The 24,076-nt window shown below is 42.5% G+C and overlaps 1 long non-coding RNA gene across 8 annotated transcripts in view; it reads right to left on the bottom strand.

Annotated features, from left to right (window-relative positions):
* Nucleotides 1–24,076, bottom strand: part of LOC108446335 — a 129,580-nt gene that overhangs the window by 83,033 nt on the left and 22,471 nt on the right. For 2 of the 8 annotated variants that reach the window (XR_001861501.1, XR_001861504.1), the window contains exon 11: nt 23,594–23,755. The exons of 3 other annotated variants lie outside the window; for them this stretch is intronic. This is a non-coding gene — a long non-coding RNA (uncharacterized LOC108446335). Of the gene's footprint in view, nt 1–17,256; nt 17,430–17,592; nt 17,718–17,861; nt 17,978–23,593; nt 23,756–24,076 lie in introns of all 8 variants that reach the window. 3 more of the 8 variants (XR_001861502.1, XR_001861499.1, XR_001861500.1) reach the window with 3 other exon arrangements.

Below are 24,076 nucleotides of genomic sequence, written 5' to 3'. Positions count from 1 at the left end.
AAGAGCGTGTTATATTTTTTTCCTTTAGACAACGCTCCAAAAATTCTTGTGTTTGACAATGAAAAACGCAAATGATGTGGGTGTTTAAACTGATCACCCTGACAGTGACTTAAAAAGAAATGACACAGAGCCAGGAAACCCCAGATTTAGAGAGCTGCAGCCTTGTTTCCTTGTAGCATTGAAGGAGAAAAGCTGCCTGTACACACATGTTTTTCCAGCCCCCAAATTTGTTATCTGTCCTGGCCTTACATCAGAAAGTATTTCTCCAAGACACCTCCAGGTAAGCAGGAATAAAACCACAACCCCTTTTTGTGCAAGCCAGAAGTCATGAAGGCAGATAAAGCCATGGGCCTGTCTTTTTGTCTGCTCTTGGACACAAACATTTAGGTCACTGAGTAGGAGAAACAGTGGGCCAGTCTCTGCTCAGGAACCCCAGAATCCATTTCCAAACAGCAAATTAGACCTGAATAAAGAGTTGGCAAATGGGACAGGCCTGCTCTGCTGCCATAGCTCACCCTCCACATGGTCTTCATCCTTTCACTTCCATCATTAGCTGGTTTACTGCATAATCATGCCTTTTTACGAAAGCGCAATGCCTTCTCCTGATAACATCACCCTTGGGAAGCCAAAGCACTCCAAACGCAATGGCTGGCATTAAACAAGGAGAGTTATTGTTACGCTTCTTACCCCTACTTAAGCTCGATTTGGGCATAGATTAGAGGTGCAGAACAGACAGACAACTGAAAGCTGAGAAAATACTGAAGTTTCTTGTCCAAGGGAGAAGAGGGGGAGGGAAACAGGCTGGAGGTGGCTGTTCCATAGCCAGCCTCCGCTAATCGAAGCGAGCCATCCTCATCAATATCACTTTGCTTTGGCAGCTCTTCAGGAGGAGAAAAAAAAAGAAGGAAAAAAATATCCCACTCCCTCTCTGCAACATGCTTTAATTGCTATGTGTATCACACACCAAAGAGGAAATCCAGGGGGGTAGCAGCAACATGATGAGCTGCACCACCTTTATTGCTTTCAAGAGAAAATTCTTGCAGTTGGGGAGCAGGAAGGGGGAAGGCACATCCCCCTCTGACCCACAGGGCACATTCTTTGCCACTCCATCTGCCACCCCCAGCTGCTAAATCCTCCGTCACCAGCACAAGGTGATCTCGGAGCAAAGGCACTACTAACACATGAAAGGAAACAACTTTGGCTGGTTGCCTCCTTACAAGCCCCTCTCTCCCCACCCCCTCCCTGCACTTCCTCTCTGACATGTTTAAAGCATCTGAACGTCGAGGTACGAAGATATCACAGAGCAAGTTTCCCTTTCCTATCCTGCTCAGATGGCTCCTGTCAGCAGCTCCCTTCAGCCCTACACTCAGCCCTCTGTTTTCCATGAGGATTTCCTTCCCTCCTGCTCTGGAGCCACCGCTCTGGAGCTCACATTATTTGATTTCTTGGAGCCTACAGTCTGGAGCCAGAAAGGTTTGTCTGCTTCCCTGGGTTTAGCTAATAAATTGGGATCAGGGGGTCACACAGCAGGGGACTTGGAAGCCTGAGAGCCTCTGACACCATTTTTATTAGTTTTTACTATACATACCATTTCAGGAGCCGGGATGCCATCCCAGTGGGGCCCTACCCATTGCTTAGTAACTAAGATTTTGTAATCTAAGTTTTGACAAGGTCATTTTTTACCTTGGGAGAGTGTGGGGGAGGAAGAACCCCCACATACATTAATTACACAAACACTGTGGGGACAATGCAAATAGGAACCCATTTCCCTTTTGCATCAGGGCCAAGAATGAAAAATCTTTTTACTACAAGGCTATTACAAACCAAACAGGCCAGGATATTTTAAAAGACACACTGATACAGTCCTGTCCTCTGCCTGAGGAGTGGATGAGTGCATTTCAGCCTTTCTGCTGTCTATCCCTAAAAAAACCCCCATGCCATCAGCCAAAGTGAACAAACCTGGAGGTAGCCAAACAAACCTGGAGCTAGCCACAGAGCCCTGATGCTCAAGTTGTATAAAATGCCCCCATGCCTCTGCTGGCAGCATAGGGATGACCCTGATCAAGCTAAAATTAAGCAGCAAAACTTACACCAGCATCAGCATCCCCATGCTGGTGATCACCTGGTATTTAGCTAATCACCACACAGGGTATAAACGACCTTTTGGCAAGCTCTTGTCCCAAAGACAGAGGTGCAAAAAGCCCAAACACAGTGGTCCTTCTGATCGCCCAGAGACAGTTTTTTTTCCTAATATAAAGTTTCTTAGGCTAAAAAGCAGGATGTTTAGAAAGCATGAGAAACAGGGAAATATAGTCACTGACAGCATGTCAGTGCTGGGACAATTCCATGAGAGCAGGTACAGGCCAAAGCCAAGGCTCAGGAGCGTGGTGGTGACACTGCCATTGGTGCAGGGAAATGGTGCCCGTGTGGGCAATGAGCTGCCAACCGCCCTGACCTGCTGAAACAAGGCAAAAGAAGCATTTTGGCTCAAAGACACACAAGATGATTTAGGGAAGGAGCCAGTCTGCCTTCCCTTGTGCACTTAGTGCTGCTCTCTTCCACTGCAGCTTTGCTGAGTTTGATAACCCCAAGAATTTTTTTTTTTTTCCATCTGCTGTGATAAATTCACTGTGGAAAGAGGAAAACAGTCCTTTGGTCACTTCTACCTTTCCCTTACACCCTCTCCCCTGATCCAGAGCTGCGTGAGGTGCATGCCTCTGATGTGGTTAAAGTAGGACTGAGGTTGGTAAGGCTTTGAGGTCCCTCGGTATGAATCTTGCTGGCTGTCACCTCATCGGGCTCCAGCACAGGCTTTGAGGTTAAGTCCCAGTGTTTGTATTTTGGGCCTTTGTTGTGGTTCCTTGATATGCTCATGATGGCCTTGGCTCTGCCACCACACAGGCAAATGCAAAATTCACAAAGTGGTGACTCAGTTGTTTCATCCACTGGCAGCAGAAGCAGCAGCTGGCAGAGGCTCAAAACTGATCAGAGAACAGGGCAGCAAGTGTCTCCAAGATGGATTTCAGACAAACAAGGAAAAATGAAAAACCTGAAAAAGCATGGGGAGAAAAAGCCTGCCATTAAAGAGGCAGAAAAACAGCTGGAATGCCAACTATAGGCTGAAAAGATCAAAAGTAAATCAGCGCTGTGACAAACAAGGAGATGTGCTGTGCCTCAGAACAGGAACACTCAAAATACGGTAAGTGTTGATACTCAAAATCTGGCCCATACAGATTGTTCCACTGGTTCAACTCAGCCTGTATGTCAAAAGAACTTGCTTTTTGCTGCCAGCACTGGAAGCTCAAAGCAGAGCCTACAGATCAAGCTGTTTTCTTCCTGCTTGAGGCAACAGCCCTAAAAATAAAATGACCCTGGAGGACTCAAAGCTGGCTTGCTCGTTTGGCTGATAGTGTATGAAGTAGGATAGCAAGGCTTGTGCTTGTTCTTCTGCAGTTACATGGGCTCTGTGGGTTTTCAAGTAACAAAATACATCCCCAGATGTGAAGGGGAACTTCACCATGACCTGGTTTTACATCATGGTAACACCTTCATGCCTGGAAGAGAAAAAAATGATCCTCATAATACCTCCTCTGCTGTCTGAACACACAGTACCACAGGCAGTGGCTCAGTGCACACACACAGAAATGTGAGTAACATCAGTGAGCAAACCCTGCACCAGGCCACACGTCTGAGCTAAAGCTGTGAACCTGCCAATAAAAGCAAGACATCATGAGCTATGATGCACATAAAAAGGATCTTTCTATATTAACTGGGTTTCAGGCTGAACACATAGGAAAGTATCACATTTGGGCTTGTATGATAAGGGACTCTACAATCAAATACCAAATTTTTAGAAGACAAAAAGAAGGTCTTGTGCTTAAACACAGCACTAGAGTCACATCTGTATCCTGTCCTTGTTATGACCCATGGTCATCCTGTGAGACCTCAGGCAAGTCTTGTCTTAGCTATGTAGCAGCTATGAAATCATTACAGCGTGTAGTGATTTTTCTTTTCTTTTAATTTTTTTTTTTTAAACAGTGCACAACCATTTACATTCAGGGAGTTTTACAACTCATTTCTGTCTGTTTGATCTCCAGCCCCAACTTTTCTGGCAAAATAGCAATTAGAGCACAAGTGCTGAGCTGGCTCTTTGTTGCTGCCCGTGCCCTATCAGACTCCAAAACCGATTGTGACTCAGTCACCTAAGCTGCATTCTGTTTATTCATGTGTAAACTGGGAATCATTATAATTGCTTTCGAAGCATTAATTGATTATTCTTCATAGCACTACTATAGAATTCCTAGAACAGAGATGAAGAAAACCAACACGAGGAACAGACAGCAGCAAAATTGCAAACTGCCAATAGTTTTTTGTTTACTTCTTTTCTCTTCTTCTGAGCATGGCGCTGTGGGAAATCTGTTCCAGTCATGTCCTGACTTCAATGTGCTGTGCTCTGAGACTTCAGTCCCTCCATCTCATCTTTTCTCTGTTCAAAAACCCGGCTCTATCTCAGAAGTGAAATTTTGCATTCTTAGGGAGCTTCATGATTCCCATGAAGACAGTGAAGGTATGTCCCATTTATATAATTGCCTGTGTTTATCCTTCCCTGTCATTAGGCAGGGATAGTCAGATGGATATCAGAGAACTCAAGAACCTCTAGGAGCAGTTACCTTCCTCTACAGCTTCTCTATGCATTTCTGTATCTCCAGTCACTGCTCCCATGTCCATAACCACATTTTCTCCATCTGGCTGAAGCCCTTCTATAGCTCTGCACATCTCCCAGCTTGTTAAAAAGCAAGAGGCGGGAAAGAAATTGTGACCAACATGCTGATCTGCATATGGAGAAATGAATTCCCTTTCTTCCTGGGGATGAACTGCCTTGAGTGGAGGATGGATAAAGCAACAACTAAATTTCCAGAGCAGGTAACGAACTGAGTCAGAGGAGCAGTAGGTGTGTTATTTGGGCAGATTAACTTCACATCCTTTATAATTTCCAGAAACAAAACAACTGAAATAAAACACAAATCCAACTCAAAACTCAGGTCTAGTTCTCCCTCAGGGAAAAAAAAGAAAAAGCCAAACAACAGTAAAAATACAAGCCTAAACCAGCCATATTTGGAATTCACCTACATGGAAAGAGGCAGCTGGGTAATGCAAACAGTCTCCTTTTCCCTAATGGAGTATATGCTCAGCTCATAAAAAATACTACTTTACAGAGTCATAGTTTTAGTTTTCTTTTTTATGGTGTTAGGCTAAAATTATTTTATTATTGTAGTTATTTAGTCACAGGTCAGTTAGTCACACAACAGCAACTACTGTCACAGAAGATTAACTGGAAATATGGTCTGCACATTTTACTCCTAAAAAATTAGTTTCCTCTCAGGTAATAATATAGAAATGTATTGAAAGCAAAAAGGAACATTCAAACAAGCTAGTAAAGATTCAGGCAGATATTCTCAGATATCTATGAGACACTCAGAGAATTGTCCCACCTGAAGCCCAGAAGTTTCTCATGGAGGAGGAGAAAGTTATTTAGGAAAAATACACAAGTGAAAAATCAGGCTTTTCTGTTAGCAGACAGCTAGCTGAACACTCACTTTTCTCCTTGGAGAAGGTTTTAATGGAAAAACTGACTGATTTGGCAGAGACCGTTCCAAGACAGTGATACTGAGTCACAAGGCAAAGCTGTAGCTACCATGCAGCCTGATCCAATGGCCCTGAAGTCAAGAGGAAGGCTCTGGACCAGGCCCATACAAATTAAATAACATTTGCAGCATGGCTCTTATTAGCTCAGACCCACTGGAAGAGTTGGCAATGAAAAGCTGCTGCTGCTGCTGCTTTCAGAACAACTCTTCCCTCACTATTAGCAATATCATTTCTGTCCGAGGATGTTCTGCAAATTGTGACAGGCATCAAACTGAGGAGTGTTCTTTGGACTTTGTTGTTCAAAGAGAAGAGGGAAAAACAGTTTCACAGCTGTAGGTTGAGCATGAAAAATGTGGCAGGTGACAGAAAGAGGGTCACCACGCTGTGGGAGTGTCTCTGTTTGACAGTGTATGGCTTGGTTTTCTGTTATATCGTGTGAATTTAGTGCTGGCAAAACAGGGAAAAAATGCTAGTTATTTAAATCCTGGGATGAGGAGCAGCAGCAGCCACCACTTAATAGGAAAAAAACCATTTTCCTTCAGATGAAGAAGGGAACAAAATCTATATAAAAGATAAGCAGTAACAGAAATCAGACCTGGGAGCATAAAAAAGGGATACTAAAAAAAAAAGAAGCTCCAGAAGGGACACTGAACAAGCCTAATTGAGCTTCTGACACAAAGCACATCCCTTGAAGTCAGACATCCTTTTCAATCAGGGATAAGGACCAAAAAATGACAAAGAACAATAGTCTGTCAGTTCTGGAGAACAGAAAAGAGACAGAGACAGGATTCTACGTTACAGGACAAAAACAGAGCCCTTGACCTCCATCCCTCAGCTCTCAGTTTGGATGCAGGAGGGGAATAGCAGAGATGGAAACAGCTCCTGGTGCTGCAATGCTCAGGTCTCACTCAGAAGGAGCTCAGGGAGCTGAGGAGAGCACCCAACCACTGTCTACAAACTGCTGCATCAGTAAACCCTGCCCTTGGCGGATTTCCATTGGAGACTATGGTCAGGAAGGCACTGAATGCAAAGAGGGGGTGAGAAGAAGAAATTATTAAATTAACTATACAACAATGCCAAAAGCCTGGGTAATAAACAAGAGGAAATAGAATTAGTTGTTTATGAGCACTAATTTGACCTAGCTGCTATTACTGAACCTTGTAGAAATATTTGCATGACTGAATGTTTAAATCAATGTTTATAATCTACTTAGATAAGGCCTAGATCTTAGAAGAAAATGAGGAGTGGAAAAGATACATTTACCTATAACCAAGTCACTGACAATTAAAGAAAAAAATAAAAGGTGTCCTGAATGTTTCCTGCTTGGTGGCCTGGATAAAGCAGCAAGATGGCTTATTAGCTGTCATTCCCTCCCATCCTGCTGGAAACCAGGGTGACTAATACAAAAACTGGTTATTTGTGAGGTGCAGAATGAAAAGAAAATCTAACCTCAAGGTCTCCCTCATGAGAGGTCGTTTCTAAACCCTTTTAGAACGCTAAATATCCCTGCTGTAAATGTGTCAAGGTGGCAGAGAAGTCACCAGGCTGGGGAAAAGCTCTACAAACACAGTCTTGGCAACAATGCAACAACCATAAGTACAATTAATTATGAGTCAATCACTCTTGTTACAGGCAGCAATACCAAACTATCTAAACTAGTAATGATATAAACTTGGTGCCCTGAAAAGCTCTCAGCTGTCTGACACCGTTATGGGCAACTCAGTGAAAACATCTCACTGACCAAACATGACTGGGACTTGTTTATGAACAACCTGCCAAAAGCTGCAGATGCCACAACCCAATAGCCAAGAGGAGAGATGGCACTGGTCAAATAACTGATCTACACTGACAAATTGCAGAAATCTAATAAGCCTTCCAAAGGCACTATAATTCTCTGAGGCCAGTTAATAACTTTTGGCTGGTCCCAATGGTGTCCCAAATCTCTGTTGATATAAAACAACCAAGTTTTTCATTTGGTTTAGGCCATACCCATTATTTGCTGCTGTATCTTGCTCATCTCCGAAGTACACTCTGGATGTAAGGGTCTAACAAGCCAAGGGGATGATACCATTGGTGTTAAAAGATCCTCCAGGAAACAAAACTCAAGTCCTTGTGTAATGCTACAGACAGTGCTCTCTGCTGAAAATCCTGGAGAGCAGGAACTGGGAAGCATCATCCACTGACCTTCTACCACGCATGGAATGCCGTGACCTTGGCCTCATTTTTAACCTCTTCCGTGCCATGCCTTGATGCCAGCCCTGCAGGGTTATGCCAGTTGAAGCTTCAGTGATTATTTGAAAGTGACAGATGGAGTGTCAAAGCAAACAGCATCTGTCCAAAGGGCCCCAGTAGGTGATGCTTCACAGAGTACCTCCTGAACATCTGCAGTAATTAAATGCTTAAGCTGAACAAGATTTAATTTTGCGGGCTGTGTTGAATCAGATATAGTTCACTGCACAGGGGCTCTTGATCTGCTCTGTGCACCTAGAAAATAGTTTTGCTTCTCCCTAAGCCCTCTTCACCTTGAACTTCAGAATTATAGCAGCTTGTTTGTTCAAAATAACAGACATTTAGTGAGTAAATACACAATTTGGCATCCAACAAAGTTGTTTCCCATGTCTAAAAGGAGACTACGATCAGAAATAATATGAAAAAAATGAGAAGCAGGAGAAGCCAGAAACTTATCCGAGTGGGAGACATTGGAGTTTGATATCCCAGTGCAGGGATGAAGTTCATTCCCTTCCCTCCCATCAAAGGGAGGCAAAGCTTTGCAAGTCAGTATCAAAGACACAACAGAGACCATTTCATTTGCTCCCATTTACACACACCTGAGGTATCCACCATTCACTCCTTCCTACCTCTGGCATTCCCAGCAGCTTGAATTGACATGTCTTGCAGTCCGACTGTCTCATTTTAAAAGTACAAGGAACATCTCATTTAGGAGAAGGAGTGATGAAGCTGTTGATTTAAAGGAGAACCTGTACCCAGTAAAAGCCAAAAAAAGCAGTTATAGAGTCAAGTCAAGCACCCAGGAAGCAGACAGGTCTGTGGAGAGGAGACACCACTTAAAAAAGATGATGGCTGTCAGACTGATATATCAAGCCTAGCTGTAATATCTTGGGCCTCACTGTAGCCACAGTTCCCTGGCTACAGAAAAAACACATTGATATGTCCTTTCCAAGACAGAAAGGGGCAAGGAAACGAAACCCCTTTGTACTGCATGGCAGGGAAATGTTATTACAGAGGGACAATTTTCTCAGAGTCCCAAATATCTGGCAACCCTGATTGTTCTAAACAGGGAACAACTCATAAGATAAATGTTCAGCCTTCAGCACTTATTCCTCAGAGTGCAAGGTTCTCATATGGAGGTTACCACATAATACTGAATTAGGGTAAGGTATTACCTTGCATTCCTGATAGGGGTTTTATGTAGGTGTTCACATTCATTGCTGAATTCTCCATAGTTTATATTATTTTCTTCTATCTATCTAACCTAGTGTGGCTTTTTCTCAGGCACCTGTCACTTTGGGATCCTCTTTCTAGGAGCAGTAGTACATTCCCTGCACACTGGGCAGCTGCACCAGTTACCTGCCAGCACTGGTTTGCTCTATCTCATTCTGCTGGGGAACCTTAAAAAGATGCTCTGTTGATTTAATCCTTTGCCAAAAGCTAAGGCTGTTGGCGTGGGAATCTCACATTTTACGAAATTCAGTCTTGCTCCCTCTTCTTACTCAATGCATTTCCTTCCCCAGCTATGGAGCAAAAGTCTGCAGGTCACACCAGAAGAGGAAAATTCATTATTTTTTATTTGTCAAATTTGAGGGTGAGTAGGAAATTAACTGAAATGACAGAAATGCTGATCTCATTCAGAATCATGAATTATATTTAATTCTCTATTGGTGTTTGTTCTTTGCTCACTAAGCCTAAACTGTTCACACATTTGGTGGTGCAACTTCAGAACCATAAATCATGGAATCATAGAACGGCTTGGATTGGAAGGAACCTTAAATATCATCCAGTTTCAGCCCCCCTGCCGTGGGCAGGGACACCTTCCACTAGACCAAGTTGCTCAGAGCTCCATCCAGCCTGGCCTTGAGCACTTCATCATTGTCATCAAGGGTTGCAACTGGAGAATGGGCAGAACATGAACTAATGTTTGGAGTCCAGGCTGGTATGTGCTAACCAGCCACATTGGGATATAATCATCCAGTAATGCCCTTGTGATGCAAAAGTGGGACGATGCTTCAAAACACCCAGCAAGTGTTCTCTCCTAGATCTGACTCATTGGGACCCACAATGTCATGGCCAGCTCAAGTTTGTCTTAACTGTGAAATTAAAAGCTTTTTATTTTGGACATAGTTTGCATAATTCTGTACTTCAAAAGATTATCAAGAGAGACTTCTCCATGTGACAAACCCCAGATCCACTTTATGGAAGGCCTAAACCCTCTCATCAAATCCTGCACCAAATACCACTTTGGACACTCAGAAAAACTCCGGAAGAAAGGAAAGAGATAAAAGAAAAAGGCTGTGAGAAGGAAGGGAAACTCACAACAGGCCTAATATGTGACTGGGGGATGGGGAAAGAGAAGACAAAATAAAGGCCATGTCAAATGACTCTGCTTTCCCCTCTATTTCATTTAGAGAAAAGATTAGGTTACTACAGTTCAACAGGACTCAGTTTGCTTATTGCTTTGGGCATTAAGAACTTAATGCAAAAGTAATGAAGTTAAACCTGTGGCATAGATAATGGTCATTAGCAGCCTTCTTTCCCTGTTGTAAACCTGACCCTTGTTAACTCCCATTTTATCTTTCTATGCAGATGATTCTGAATGGGGCAGGAAGTATTTTCTATTCTGGCCAGTTTGGGAAAAGCATCAGCTAGTGGGTATGCACTGATATTTCCAAAACTGGAGCCCCTTTCCCACACGTTACAGCCCAGGTTGTATTACAAACTAAAGGGAAACAGTGGGAAAAAAAGATCAGACTAGGAGCCCTGGACAGAAAAAGCTCAACTTGTAGTAAGGCTGAGACTTCCAGAAGTCAGTTGGGATCAAAATCTCCTAAGAGAAGGATGTTAGAGAAAAGACAAAGACTTAAAAGTTTTAGCAAGAAACAAAGCCAGTTTACTGCTTAACCCCTTTAATTTCTGTCCTCCACCTCCCAGATAATGGAGCTCATTCCCTGCTCATTAATTAAGCTCTTTTAGAGTTTATTGACTGAGGGCAAGATCGCCACTTCAAACAGATCCTTGAGAGCTGCTGAGTGTTTCTGTGCCACTGTTCTGACAAAGGGAGTCCTGTTACCCAGCTCTGTCAAGGAACATCTTCCCTTGATGAGACTCAAATATTCTTTTAGCTGGGACCCAAAAGGAGCATCATTTTAGCCAAAACAAACCCATTGTTAATGACTGCATGGGGAAAACTCTGTCTCATACCCCAGGTCTGAAAAGATGCTCTAGTTCATCTGCTTTTAGAAGCAAAATGATGATTACTTTTTTATATGTTTGCCTAATAATGGTCAGGCTTTTTTCCCTGGGAATTATGGGGTGCATGAAGAAACTGAATTTACAAATTGAAGTGACTATGCCATTGTCTAACTACAAATAAAGAAGGGCTGTATAGCAACGCTGACCTTAATGACAAATTAATCAATATTGAGGTTTCATTGCCAAGTGAATCCGAATGTACCCAAAAGGCACCAATCGAGCCCTGAAGCAAATTGCAAAATTGCATTACCTTCAAAGGATCATCTGGCCCTCAAAGTGAAAATGCTTCATAATAATATCAGTCATCACAAGAGTTACACCTATATTTGAGTAACAGGGAGTGGATTAGTCACCACTTAGTGAGCAAACAAAAAATGAATTTCTGAGTTATAGTCCCAGAGAATTATCTGTTTTCCTGTAAATTCACTAGGAGAGAGGAAAACCACAGACAGAATTACCCCAAGCTGAGATTTTAGTATTTCATGCTGAAATGGGGTCTGTACAGGACATTGCTGAATAGACAGATAAAATAGTCAAATTTTAAGGTGTAGAAGCCAATATGACTGCTTGAATCATCTCCCAATCTCCTGTTCAGCTTCTCATCCACTGTATTTACACAGACATATGTGATTTTGTTGCCAGCTGGTGATTTGGCAATAAAATGAAATCTGAGCCTAATGTGCCTAGAAGATTTGTTTGTAAAAAAATAAACCCAAGATAAAAAAAACCAAACTAAGTAGTACTTGTTTATAGAAACATTACGGTACCTTTGATCCTTTCTTCTGTTCTGCTTCAATATGCTTGAGTAAAAAGAAAATACGCTGTAAATTTCAGAGAACAGCATGGGGGCTCCTATGTTTGTGTTGCAAAGACAGACTGAAGCCTTTAATCAAGACAAACTCCTGTAGGGCAAATTTCCCAACGCGGCATTAGTGTGGTGGTGTTGCTAGGTGGATCCCCATCCAACCACTCTGCAGCCCTTGGAGCTGGGCTGACCCACTTCTGTGGCAGGGCAGCCCTGCAGAATCACTTGGGGAGGAGAGGAGGCAGGGAGGCAAGAAGGTGGCACACAAGGAATAAAGACACAAGCTAATAAACACATAAATACCTGGAATAATAATGCAGGACGCTTGAGGCTGAAGGCGTTGAACGAGAAGTAGCAAAGCAGAGGTACAAATATTTTATAGAATCCATCAGAAGAATGTTTCCCACACCCACGACCCTTAATAAAAACTCTTAAGTCCCTTGTCCTTTTCCATATGTCCATATGTCAGACAATTATGTACACATTGCTCTTAAAATGTGATCTTTATTGTATCTCACATCAAAGCCTATCTGCACATGGACAGATTCTCATGCAATAAGCACAGGGGGAGGAACATGTCTTATAGAAGTCTGAGGTTAGAACACCTAAAAATACTGGATACTTTTGTATATGAAATTTATGTAATAATTGCACTTAAAAATTAGATGTGCAAATGTACCCTCAAGGTCTAGCAGGACACCACTTTCCTAATCTAGATTTTTTCATTGGTTTACTGTTTTCAAAACAAAACCAAGGGCCTTTCAAATGACTGTCTCAAGTGCATAAGGTTTGTATTACTACGCTGTGCTACAAACTGAAGTACACTGAGAATTACCATACAGCATTCAAATAAAAAAAATATTAAAAATACAAGAGCATTTCCTTTAAAAATCCTGTTTTCAAGCAGTGTAATATATTCCTTTCTGACCAAAATCTTGTCCCTTTTCTCAGAACAGCTGTGAATATACCCAGTGGACTCTGAATTCTCTGTGATCAGATAAATAGCTACAGTTAGAATCTCCTAGCAAAAACAAATCAGAAAGAACTTTAAAATGGCCAAGGGAAAGCATCATTTGCCTCTGCAAGGATCCTGTGCATCACTGACAAAAGCAAATTAATTTTTAAATAGAAGCTAAAAATCATTACCCAAGCCTTGAATTATGGAAAGCGAGCAGCTGTGCTGTAACCCAGCACCCCTGTACCCAGGAGCCCTGGAGGGACACGTGGGGGAATGCACACTCTTGAAGCTACTGCAGTAGGAAAGGGATTAATTTAGCTGCCTCCTCACTTCAACATGTTGGAGATAGTGTCAGGAAATCCCACAGAGGCACCTGATGTATCTGTATGGGTGATTTTGAAGTCATCTCCACTGTTCCACATTTCTGCTAAGGCAAGCCTGTGAGTGCACATGGTGCTCCATGGAGACGTGGACTGATTTATGCCCTCTCAGTTAAGGGGTCACAGTGCAGGAGAGGCTGATTGCCATCAGTTTAGAGGGAACAGGAACCTCAGCCTTCTCCAGCTTTGTAAGGACAAGTGAAGGCCATATGCAGCTCCCTAGAGCCATCCAAAGAGAGCAGGAGCTGAAAGGTAACTTCCCCATCCATGTGGAGCTGGGAACTTCCCTCAGCCAAATGTCCAGGCTCCCTGTGCTGCAGGGATTTGTGCAGCCTTCTCTATCTCTGAAACACGAGCAAGTTATTGTTGGCATACAAAGCAGCTGGCAAGGTGTCATCCCATGATTCAGCAAATCAAGAAGAAGGATAGAATAATGAATCATTGTGCAAAAAGGTTGTGCAACAGGGACTGAAACAGGCCATATAAAAGCACTGTTGCATTGGAATGGAAATGGCTTTTTCATGGAAGATACTCATCTGCCAAAAAAAACTTATAACTAATGGTTTATGAGCAAAAGATCCAGAGGCAGATAGAGGCACCAGGGCCTACTGTGACACAGACTCATGAGGAGATACTTTGATTTGCCAGGATAATTTGCTTACAGTTGTAACATCTGGTACAGAAGGTTTTGAAAGAGGTTCATGAATTGGAGAGAGGAGAAAAGAGTCCTGCCTCTGATTTAAACTGCACTGTGAATTGGAGATAATCCACTGGAGTCAGTGGAGATAACCTGGCACAAAACCATCCTCAATGCAAGCAGAACCAGAGCCAGAGAGCATCAATGTGCAGAGTTTTATTGTCTTTCTTTATCCAGCCCATGGGAAAGTTGGTGATACATCAGGTTGCCTCTGCTGTTTCCATGAACAAATGTCTTTTCACCCCTATAGCACTGTTCAGCAGCCCCCATTCCCATTAATTGCCCCCTGAGTGTTCTGATAGGGTCAGACACTGGCATAGTTGAGGATGCCAACACTGAACCCCATGCCTTTTGTCTGGTACTGCCTCTCCATCTCCCTTTGGGAATGGTTCCCCAGCTTGCTAACTGGTTATGTTGAGCTGGTCTCCAGCAGAACAATAACCTCACACCTTTCTTCCCAGCCTTTCCTCCCTGTTGGCAAAAATCAAGTGTCATTCCTAGATGAAAGGCTCCAAAAGACTCTTCTCTTTTAAGATTTAAAAAAAACACCCAGCCTTTAAAAACCCAACTCAGTGGGGTCTTTTTTGTTGAAAGAGGTGACATCCTCAGAAAAGAAAGCTCTTATCTCAGGATTTTTTTTAGCTTACCTTAGATTCACGGACTACTACTAAGAAATCTGGCAAACATGTCCAAGAAAAGCAAATTCACATATCCCATGTGGTTGTTCATTTAAGTGGCACTTCTAAAGGGAGGCAGCACTGCCTGTGAGTAAAAATTTGGAAAAATTGAAAGGGCTTTCCCTGTAGCTAGTGATTGTGAACTGATGCCGTACAGCCACCAGCAGAATGCTCTGTCCTGTCTTGATGACCAGCCCTTCCCACACTGGCAGCTGTGCCAGATCCAGACTGGGACCAGCAAATCTTTTTGCTGAACAGCTGCTGGGCTGTCTCACACTGACCCTGGCCACATTACCCATGATCAGCCAAAGAGAAAAAGGCACATTAACATTCAAATCATTAACAGCATCCCTCTGTATCCTTCAGGCTCCCAGTCCCCATCCTCTCCTTCTTCCAATTTAGATAATTGGTTTCTGTGCCCTGTTTAACTGCTGTTTTCCCTACCTGGGCTCCCTCTTTGCTGTTGTTTCCTTCCTGCTTCTTTGTCCAAAGACCTGCTTTGTCACCTCTTTTCATACTCTTATTTTCCTTTTATATCTCCTGACTGCCTCAGATGTTATTAATTCTGTTAATAAAGATGGGAGACACAGGCAGCGAGGGAGATAATAATAGAAATAATATAAATAGATCAAACTTTCACCCTACACACTTCAAATTATGGGAACCTAAAAGCATGGCAGTAGTTAAGGGCCTCAGCCACTTGTATTGGCAAACCCGTCTTTCATAAGCATGCAATTTAGATTTAATAATATGCTTAATGAATGGTAATTAAAAACAAATTGCAATTAAAACACTATTTAATGAGGTTTAACAGTGATGTGATAGATATGTATCTATCACCAAGTTCAACTTCAATAAATATTTTCTTAATAACAAACTGGCATTTAATTAGTATGGGAAAAATGTTGCTGTTAAATCTAAATTAAATTAAAATATACTTAGGGCACTTACCCACTTAATAGTATGTGTTAATGAAAAATATTTAAAAGGCTTTTTCTTTCTTTTTTCTTTTTAAGGGTAATGGTTACAAGAATTAAATCAAAGGAATTTAACTGATTGCAGCATGTGAAGGCATGATCCAGCCCTACACACAAACACTTTGTTGATTTAAGAGTTTCCTAATGCACAGTAACTATACTAGGACACAGGGAAACGAACAAACACCCTGGCTACAATTTGAGTCTCAGACTATGATTTAACAAATGTGACATTTTACAAAGTCACACTCAAAATTCCCACTGCACCTTCGCACTAACCTTGCCATGCCATTTTATGATCACATTATCATAAATATCTGAGCACCTGCCAAAAATTTTTAAATAGAAATAAAGTGTGTTTTCTTTCTTGCTGCAGATAAAAAGTTTAAATATTTCATAGATCGTTATTTGTTTAGTGGGAGAGGGCAGGAGAAGAAGTTTAGTACTTTGAGCTTAGCATATGTCAACTATTTTGTTTAAAACTGAGGTTTGTGAAATCTTTATTTCTCATAAAAAGTATTTAAGTAGCTTAAACCCTGATCCTATCTGTCTCCTGTGCTCCCAAGACTCCTTATAGTGGCTGATACTTTAATTGCTCCGGCACTCATTATGACTTGGACTAAATTCAAATAGAACATTTTATAGGGAAAAAGAGCTTTTAGGAGAACACAACATTTTTTTGAAGAAACAGGGATCCTTAATACATTCAGTATTTTTGATCAACTGATTGGAACCAGGAAAAACTGTGGAAACACAAAATAAACTCTGAAGTAGTATTTTATGATTCTTTTTTTAAGCTATTCTTTACTGAGCATTTCAGGACAGAAACTGGGGGATACCCCAAACCAAAATGTTTTCCCCACAGATACAACCAGGACTCCTTCTGTGTCTTCACAGAACTACCACAAGGGGTCTGGCTCACGAGAAGGACACAACAGCAGAGCAGAGTTAAAATATCAATACAAAAGGTTCCCTAAGGCAAAAAAAATGACTTTCAATCTTCCACTTTGCAGATATTTTATACATAATGACGCTGCTTTGTAGCAACAGATGGTGCATATTACAGGTGTGTTTCCTATTACCACTGACACCGGTCAATGCACCTATTTGCAGACAGAAGCAGGCACAGTATTAAAAATAATTTAAATAAAAGAAGGAAAATGCATTGGGACAATATTTGCCGTGAGTTCACGATAACTTCTTGTTCTTCTTTTCAAGTGGAAAAAGCTTACAGGAACTAGATATTAGAGATACAATTTTAGCCCTTAGCTCTGTTCCTCTTGAAGACGACATCAAGAACAGGAGATGATAATCATAAACCTGGTCTCTCTGGACAGCTTCCCACTTAATCCCACCAGCAGCTGCTTGGCTCAAGCCTCTTCTTTTTCCTTACATATCACAAACAGACTAGAATGAGGAGCACCAGTATTAAATTTCAATTATTTTCTGTTGGACTGAGAGCATCAATCTTGGTTTCAAGTGATTGGTCCAATGCTGCACAGTATTATTTTAAAAAGTGAAAGAACCAGCCAAAGAAAATAAGGAACAGATAAGCAATGTGAGAACGAGTTACTAAATATAGAATATCATAGTATGCCACACATAAACAGAGAGAAATAATGTACATACCCAGCCAACCCATGATTGGTCCTGAAAGCTTGGAAATATTAGTGCAGAATGTGAAGGATGTTTTCCTGGCATGTTCCAGCTTCAGATATGATGCAGATACCACTTAGCATTAAACAGTGCTCCTATGATTCCAGTTTTCAAGCATCTGACAATTCCCTGCTAAATGTGACATCCTGGATGAAACAAATGACTTGATTAAGGACTTATTAACATTGAAACAGAACTGACTTCATGAATGATGACAGGTCCTACAGTTCGTGTCACACTGCATCAGAGCTGAAGGCAAAGATACTGTCCTTCCTTCACAAAAATGCAACTATTTAGTTAGGCAAATACCTATTTCACAGCAGTAGGCACAGAGGGAGCCTGGTTCCAGCAGGCAGGACAAATTCACATCCAGATTCCAGTCCAGTGTCTCCTAGCACACAGTGGTGGCTGTTGCACACCTTACCGCAGTCCTACTTGGATGGAACAAAAAACATTTAAATTGAATAAAAATCTCGGCACCCTACAAAATTAATAGTTCACAGAATCACAGAATTGTTAGGGTTGGAAGGGTCCTCTGGAGATCAGCCAGCCCAACCCCTGTGCCAAGGCAGGCTCACCTGGAGCAGGTTACTCAGGAATGTGTGTCCAGGTGGGTTCAACTGTTGTGCTTGGAAGAAGAAAATCTTCCTCCACTTTCTCCTTTCTCAGAAGGCAGAAATCCCCAACAGGGACACTGAAGAAATGATTTATGATATGGACTATTCTATAATAGTGGGAATTCCTCTAATACACCAAGTTTTGATGGCCAAGTGTCCTGCTACAATAGAACCCACAGCTCAGTGTCACCTGTCCCCAGACTTTCCACGACAGGTCCCAGTCAGACAAACTGGGGGATTGGCCTCTGAAAAGTCTGAGGGAAATCCATGAGGTTTTGGCTATGTTGCAGCAACTATGACAGCTCAGATGACACTGGAAGTCAATCAGATTTGTCTTCCTAATCACTTGATGGCTTTCAAACATTCCACTTGAGACACAAGGAAAGGAAAAGGAGATGGGAAGCCCAGACTCAGAAGCTCTGAGCACTAATTTGCTTAGGGTTGGCAGGGCTGTGACAAATGTGCCGATCACTGCCAGCCGGGAGAGCTGCTGCTCGTCCCAAGGGGAGAGCCAGCTACCATTGCTGATGCCACCAGATATCTAGTCAGGAACTACCTCTCCTCCCTCAAGTATTTCCCACCAAAAATGGCAGCAAGATGCTGATAAAGATGGTGCTTTAACACCCTCAGCTTGTGGCCAGCAGTCTGGCATCTCTGGTGATGCTCAGCTCAGGCTGAGACAAACAGGAGGCCCATGCCAAGATGCTTTGCAGTCAGTGGCCTGGTGCCAGAGTGTCATTTTTCACAGAAGGGACACAATACCAGGCAATCTGGCTGAGAATGAATAAAAATGTCATCTGTGCTCACTCCATTTCAAGGGCTCATGCAGTATTGTTCTCCTCATGTGCAATAAAATTCCAATTGATCCAGGAGACAGATCAAAAGATGCTTCTCGAGGACCTATTGGTCAGTCTTCCAACCTTGACAAGGAACTCACATCAAACCATTACATTTTATAGCAGTGATTAAAAAGGGTTCATTTTTTTTCATGAGCTGGGGCTGGTTTATTTTTTGCCTACTGGAAATTTGTCTCTTCTTTCACCCAGCAAAAAAGCACAAGACTGAGACAATGAGACTGCATGGAAAAGAAATACGCTTAGCAGAAATAGCAAACCACCAGATTTGCACATTGCTGGAGATACAAAAGGAAAGATGATTGAGAAAAGGCTGCAAAGCCAAAAAAGCACTGACAAGATTTATCTGCCATCTGCAAGAAGGAAAGGAGCAAACAGAAATAAACACACACGTGAGAAGGCAAAAGGAATGAACAGGGGTTTATTATTGTGGGGGACGTTTCAGTGACTGAACTTGAAAGACTTTGCTGAAACAGAAACATCGTTTTCGAAAGAGTTTGTGTAACTTCTGTCCTCAGTGGCTGTGTATGGAGAGTGAAACAGCCTCAACTCGGGCCCTATCCCAGGAAAAGCAAGCAAGAGCTACCCAAGGAGCACAAAGATCATGGCTAGTTTTGATGTGCTTCCCTAGAGAGAGGTCTCCATATTTTTTTGGACCTTTGCACATCATCTGCACACACTGGAAGGATAAAGTTGGGATAGTCAATTGTGAAAGATAAAGAAGATCCTTTATTTTTTATCTGGTTAGACTGAATTCACCAGTTCTTGAGAGTTGTTCAGCCTCCTCGTCTCCTAAGGACAGCCATGGATATCGGAGGTATTGAGTAACACACAGAAAATCCCTGACAAATGGGCTGTGCCAGCTGGTGCTAATGGGAAACAGTAGCAGGGAGCTGGGAAAAGGGTAAAGCTCCCTTTGCCATCTCAGTGCATCCCTGCCAACAGCTCCTGATACGATCTGATTCTAAACACACCCCTCAAGACTAGATTTTCATGCTTGGAGAGAGATGAGGAACAGCTGACAAGTCTCTGTGAGCCATCATAATGAAGAAACTGTAAAGTAACAGATACAGCAAAACAGAACCTGGCAGCAGAGGAGAGCATGCACTCCTCACCCATTCCTGAGCAGGAAACAGAAGTGACGGATATTTAAAATATGGAACTTTTCTTGTTTTCCCATGAGAGGGTTCTCCATCCTCACTAGTGGTCGAACATGAGTAATAAAAATTTGTGTCTCAAAAAATAATAATTAAAAAAAAAAACCACAAAAACCAGAGAATCCCAAAGAAGAGCTTTGTGTTTTCAAATCTGAACAATGACCCAAAGTATCTACGCTCCAGAAGCCAACCCTGAACATGACTTGATAACCCCTGACTTCAAAAAAATCATCAGTAGAGATTGTCCCACCTGCCACAGCCATTAGGATTCTCATCCTAGTCCATGTGGATGGAGCTGCAGGGAAGATAACCCAGCCATAACTGTATTCAGTACCAGCTTGCTCTGTGACCTGAAGATTTACCTGGCTGCAGCTTGGGAGAGGGGCAGCACAACAGCAGAGCTGGATTCAGCATCCAAGGTGCTGCACTGCACAGACTGTACATGTGATACATCACTTAAACAGGGGCTGCAGGAAAAAGTTACCATAAAGTTTCCATTCCAAAATACTAAAATCTTACATTTACTTATTAAATTTCAGTTGGGGCCCCGGGCAATTGAACAGAACACCAGTCTAGCTACTGCGTTTTGCTTTAGTTACTGCTACTGACATGCAGCCATAACTCACAGCGAGAAATCCCAAAGCCTAGGAGACTCTAATTTTGGCTAACCATCCCTTCCACCTCTGGCTGCTGGGGTAAAGCTGAAGGCACGTTTCAGGTTTGATTTTTACTTAGCATTGTTTTCCCTTTCTTTTCTTTTCAGAGCATTATGGGAGTGTGGAACAAAAGAAGAATGGCATATCCTCTGTTTAAGAGCCCCTGATTCAAAGCCCAGTTGGGACAATGACAGGATTCTCATGTATTTTGTAGGCGTTTAAGAATAACCCAAGGAGCCCAGTTGGAAAGCCACTACTCTCAGGGGCCTGCTGGGGATCTCTGCTCCCTCCTGCCCACTGCTGCTCTCAAATGGCTGCAAATACAGATGGGTGGAAGGACCAAGCCCAGAGAAATCCCCCAGCAGCCTAAAGCTCAGACTGGCAGCACCTCTGAGTTGTGCAACACCAGGAGCTGGGTGCTGCTTTAGGGGGTCGGAGGTGATAAAACCTGTTGCAGTCATGGTTCCTACTCTTTCACAATCATTTTAATGGTAAAGACTTTGAAGCCCTGACCCTTTCTCATGTGGTGTATCTATAATGCTCAGCACAGCAAGGAAGGATGAATTTTCTGTGAAGTTCTGTAGAAATCTGATTCCATAAGCTAGACTTCAGGGGCTCAAGGAATTACACTAAGTGCTCAAAACCTGTCGAGTCTCAGAACATCTCGAAATTGGCTTGAAAATCCTGAAAAATTATTAAGAAATACAGATTTTTTTATGTGCTTTTCAGTTTTGGAGCCCAGAACATAATAACCACATCATGTTTTAAGCTCTTCCACCACACCATGAAGACCAGAAATGTGTGGGTTTGCACCTCTCTAGAGAAGCAATGTGCTGGGGTATATTTTTAGTATAGTAAAAGTGAGAGTTCAAAGAAATAGCACAATTAAAACTGCTCAGGCTTTAGGAAAACCCCCTGCATTTCTGAAAAGGTTCACAGTAAGATTCACAGTAATGCCACCAGGCTTGGCACCTCCATACTCCTCTTCCAAGGCCAAGTGTCCACTCACAGCTGTGAATCTCCTTCCCTCGGGTAGCACAAGAGAAAAGGGGGTTAAACAGGGGGAAGGAGAGACCAACAACCTTGTAAAATATGCAGTAAACAATCAGGGCAGTAAGACCACTCAGCTGTTGTTGCAACCCCCTGAATTACGCTGGATAATTAATATATTAGCAATTCTTCAGTATTTGCTAATCCCAAAGGTTTATTCCAGGGTCAAACCCAGGAACAGCCTGACTCAAACAAACAACAGGAGCGGCACATGCTGGAATTAAGCAGCAATAGAGCAAAGAGCTGCAACATGTGCTCAGCTCTGCTGCAGGGATGCATGCACGCTTAGAAAGTTAAGCTTGGGGTTAAATATTTTATTGGATTGAGACCAGATGAATTCTGTAGTTAGGTTATTGTTATCATTACTACAATCATCATTACTACTGAGGAGGGAACAGTCCATCTTAAAGCTGCCTAATCTTTTTCAAAATAATCTTTTCAAGCAATTTATCCAGAATATAGAGAGGTATTTACACTTCTCAAGCTAGTGATTCAAAAGGGCAGGATCACTGACTATCCAATTTGTTATGACAAAGCTGAGCAGGTCTAATAAATCCTCTGGTTTTGATAATCTACAGCACCTTAAAAACTTGAAATGATGGAGCAGAACGTGCAACAAGTAAACACTGGCAGGAATATTTAGATATGCAGAGCAGAAGAAGGAGGGGAGTTTAGACATTCCTATCTTGTTTGTTTTCAAACACAATGTTCCTTCTATAAAGAAATGGTTAAGAGCAGATGTTAACATTCAAAACCCTTTTTCTTATTTAAAGTACTAATACTGAATAATATTACACCTGATGAGAGGATAGTGCTCCTCTAGAGAGATTTATCCCTTACTTTTTAAAAAGTAATGGGCATTTCAGTTGTTCAGGAACTGTGACTGTAACACATCTGTATTTTTATTTAATTACCCTTTTCCTAAATGAGGTTACAGCATGGCATGTGCTGTCTTTCAAACCAGACACCTGTAGTCAGAATTAGAAACTTCACAACTACCTCCCCTTAAGTTCCCAGGGGCTGGGGAGGTGGTGGGGAATTGTTCAGCTCAGACAGGGGGAAAGCTGGCAACCTCATCAGCAGCATTATCAAGGCCTCTGCAGATCTGAATAGCTTTCCTGTCTGCATATTTTTATATGTATGCATATGTATTTATTTATTCATTTTATTTTAAGGCTAGTTCCAACAGGAAGAAGGTAATAGAACAGTGAGAATTTCCTGTGACAGTATAACCAGAAGAAAAAAAAAAAGCAAAGCCCATTAAATAAAATAAACCTAGACAAAGCCTTATGTGAAACTGAAATAAGGCTGAGATGCCCCAAGTGCAACGTGGGTCAACTGTCCTTCCTACGGCTCAGTGCTGGAAAAATGCCCAGCTTTTGTAAAAGGTCCCAAAGCCATGGGAGAAGGCTCAAGATGTTCACTGGCCTTGGGCTACGCACTTGGCTGCTGCAGAGGCAGCGACCTTTGTTCCCGACACAGGGCTGGATTCTGAATTTTTTTTTTTTGGTTTTCACCAGAGTTCTTCCTTCTCACAGGAAGAAGAACTGCTTGGCAGTTGGGATTTGCAGCCTGATATTTTGGCATCTGATTTTTTTCTTTTTTTCCACAGGCAAAACTCTTATGCGGAAAATGGATTTAAGCCCATTGTTTGTTCTGGTTTCACGTGGCTGGCAGTTTCAGGAGATTCGGAGCGGGAATGCAGCTGCAGAGGGTGCTGCAAAGCCCCACCTGTGTGTATTTGTTCCTGTGCCACACAGCCCAGGGCACTGGGCACTCCACATAAAAGGTCAGGCTTCTCCAAGGAACATCCAACAAGAAAAATGGGTGGAATTGATGTCGACCAATGATATTCCCCTGTCTTGTCTCACAAACAAACCCCAACCCACTTTCTGAAAATCCCCAGCAATGATTTCTGAACGGAGTGGACAGAAGACCCAGAAGTGGAATTGCAGAATGCTGGTCCTACCACTTACCACCTTGCTTTTTAAGCCTTTCCCTCCATTTCAGTGGTTGATGGAGCAATGAAAAGGGCCAGTGGAAGAGGTGTGGAGTAGGGATGGGAATGCTCTCCACCACATTTTTTCCGAAGAGAGTAAAACCCACCAACTTCCTCCAGGACCAGTGCTTGCTCAGTGCTGCAGGGGCAACAACAAACACGGTGCTATTAATACTTGCTCTTTAAATTATTATTATTTCATATTACCGCAGCACCTGTGGATTCCCTTTGTGGGGCAGTAACCCACAGTGACAGACACCATGCAAAGCCAGCACAAACAGAGGGTTCTGAACCAGAGGGCGTTCACACCGAGCCAAAACCCAGCAACTGATGTTGCAGACCAGGGGAGTCCATGGAAACCAACTCTGCTCACACAGAGAGCTCAGCACACCAACAGCCCCACTGCTCTGAAGGGTTTACAGCAATCTAAGAAAAAGAGGTTTTGAAGAGACTGGGCAGA

This window comes from Corvus brachyrhynchos, unplaced genomic scaffold (assembly GCF_000691975.1).
Source record: "Corvus brachyrhynchos isolate BGI_N302 unplaced genomic scaffold, ASM69197v1 scaffold10, whole genome shotgun sequence".
Classification (NCBI taxonomy): Eukaryota; Metazoa; Chordata; class Aves; order Passeriformes; family Corvidae; genus Corvus; species Corvus brachyrhynchos.
This window is presented reverse-complemented; position numbering and strand designations above follow the sequence as displayed.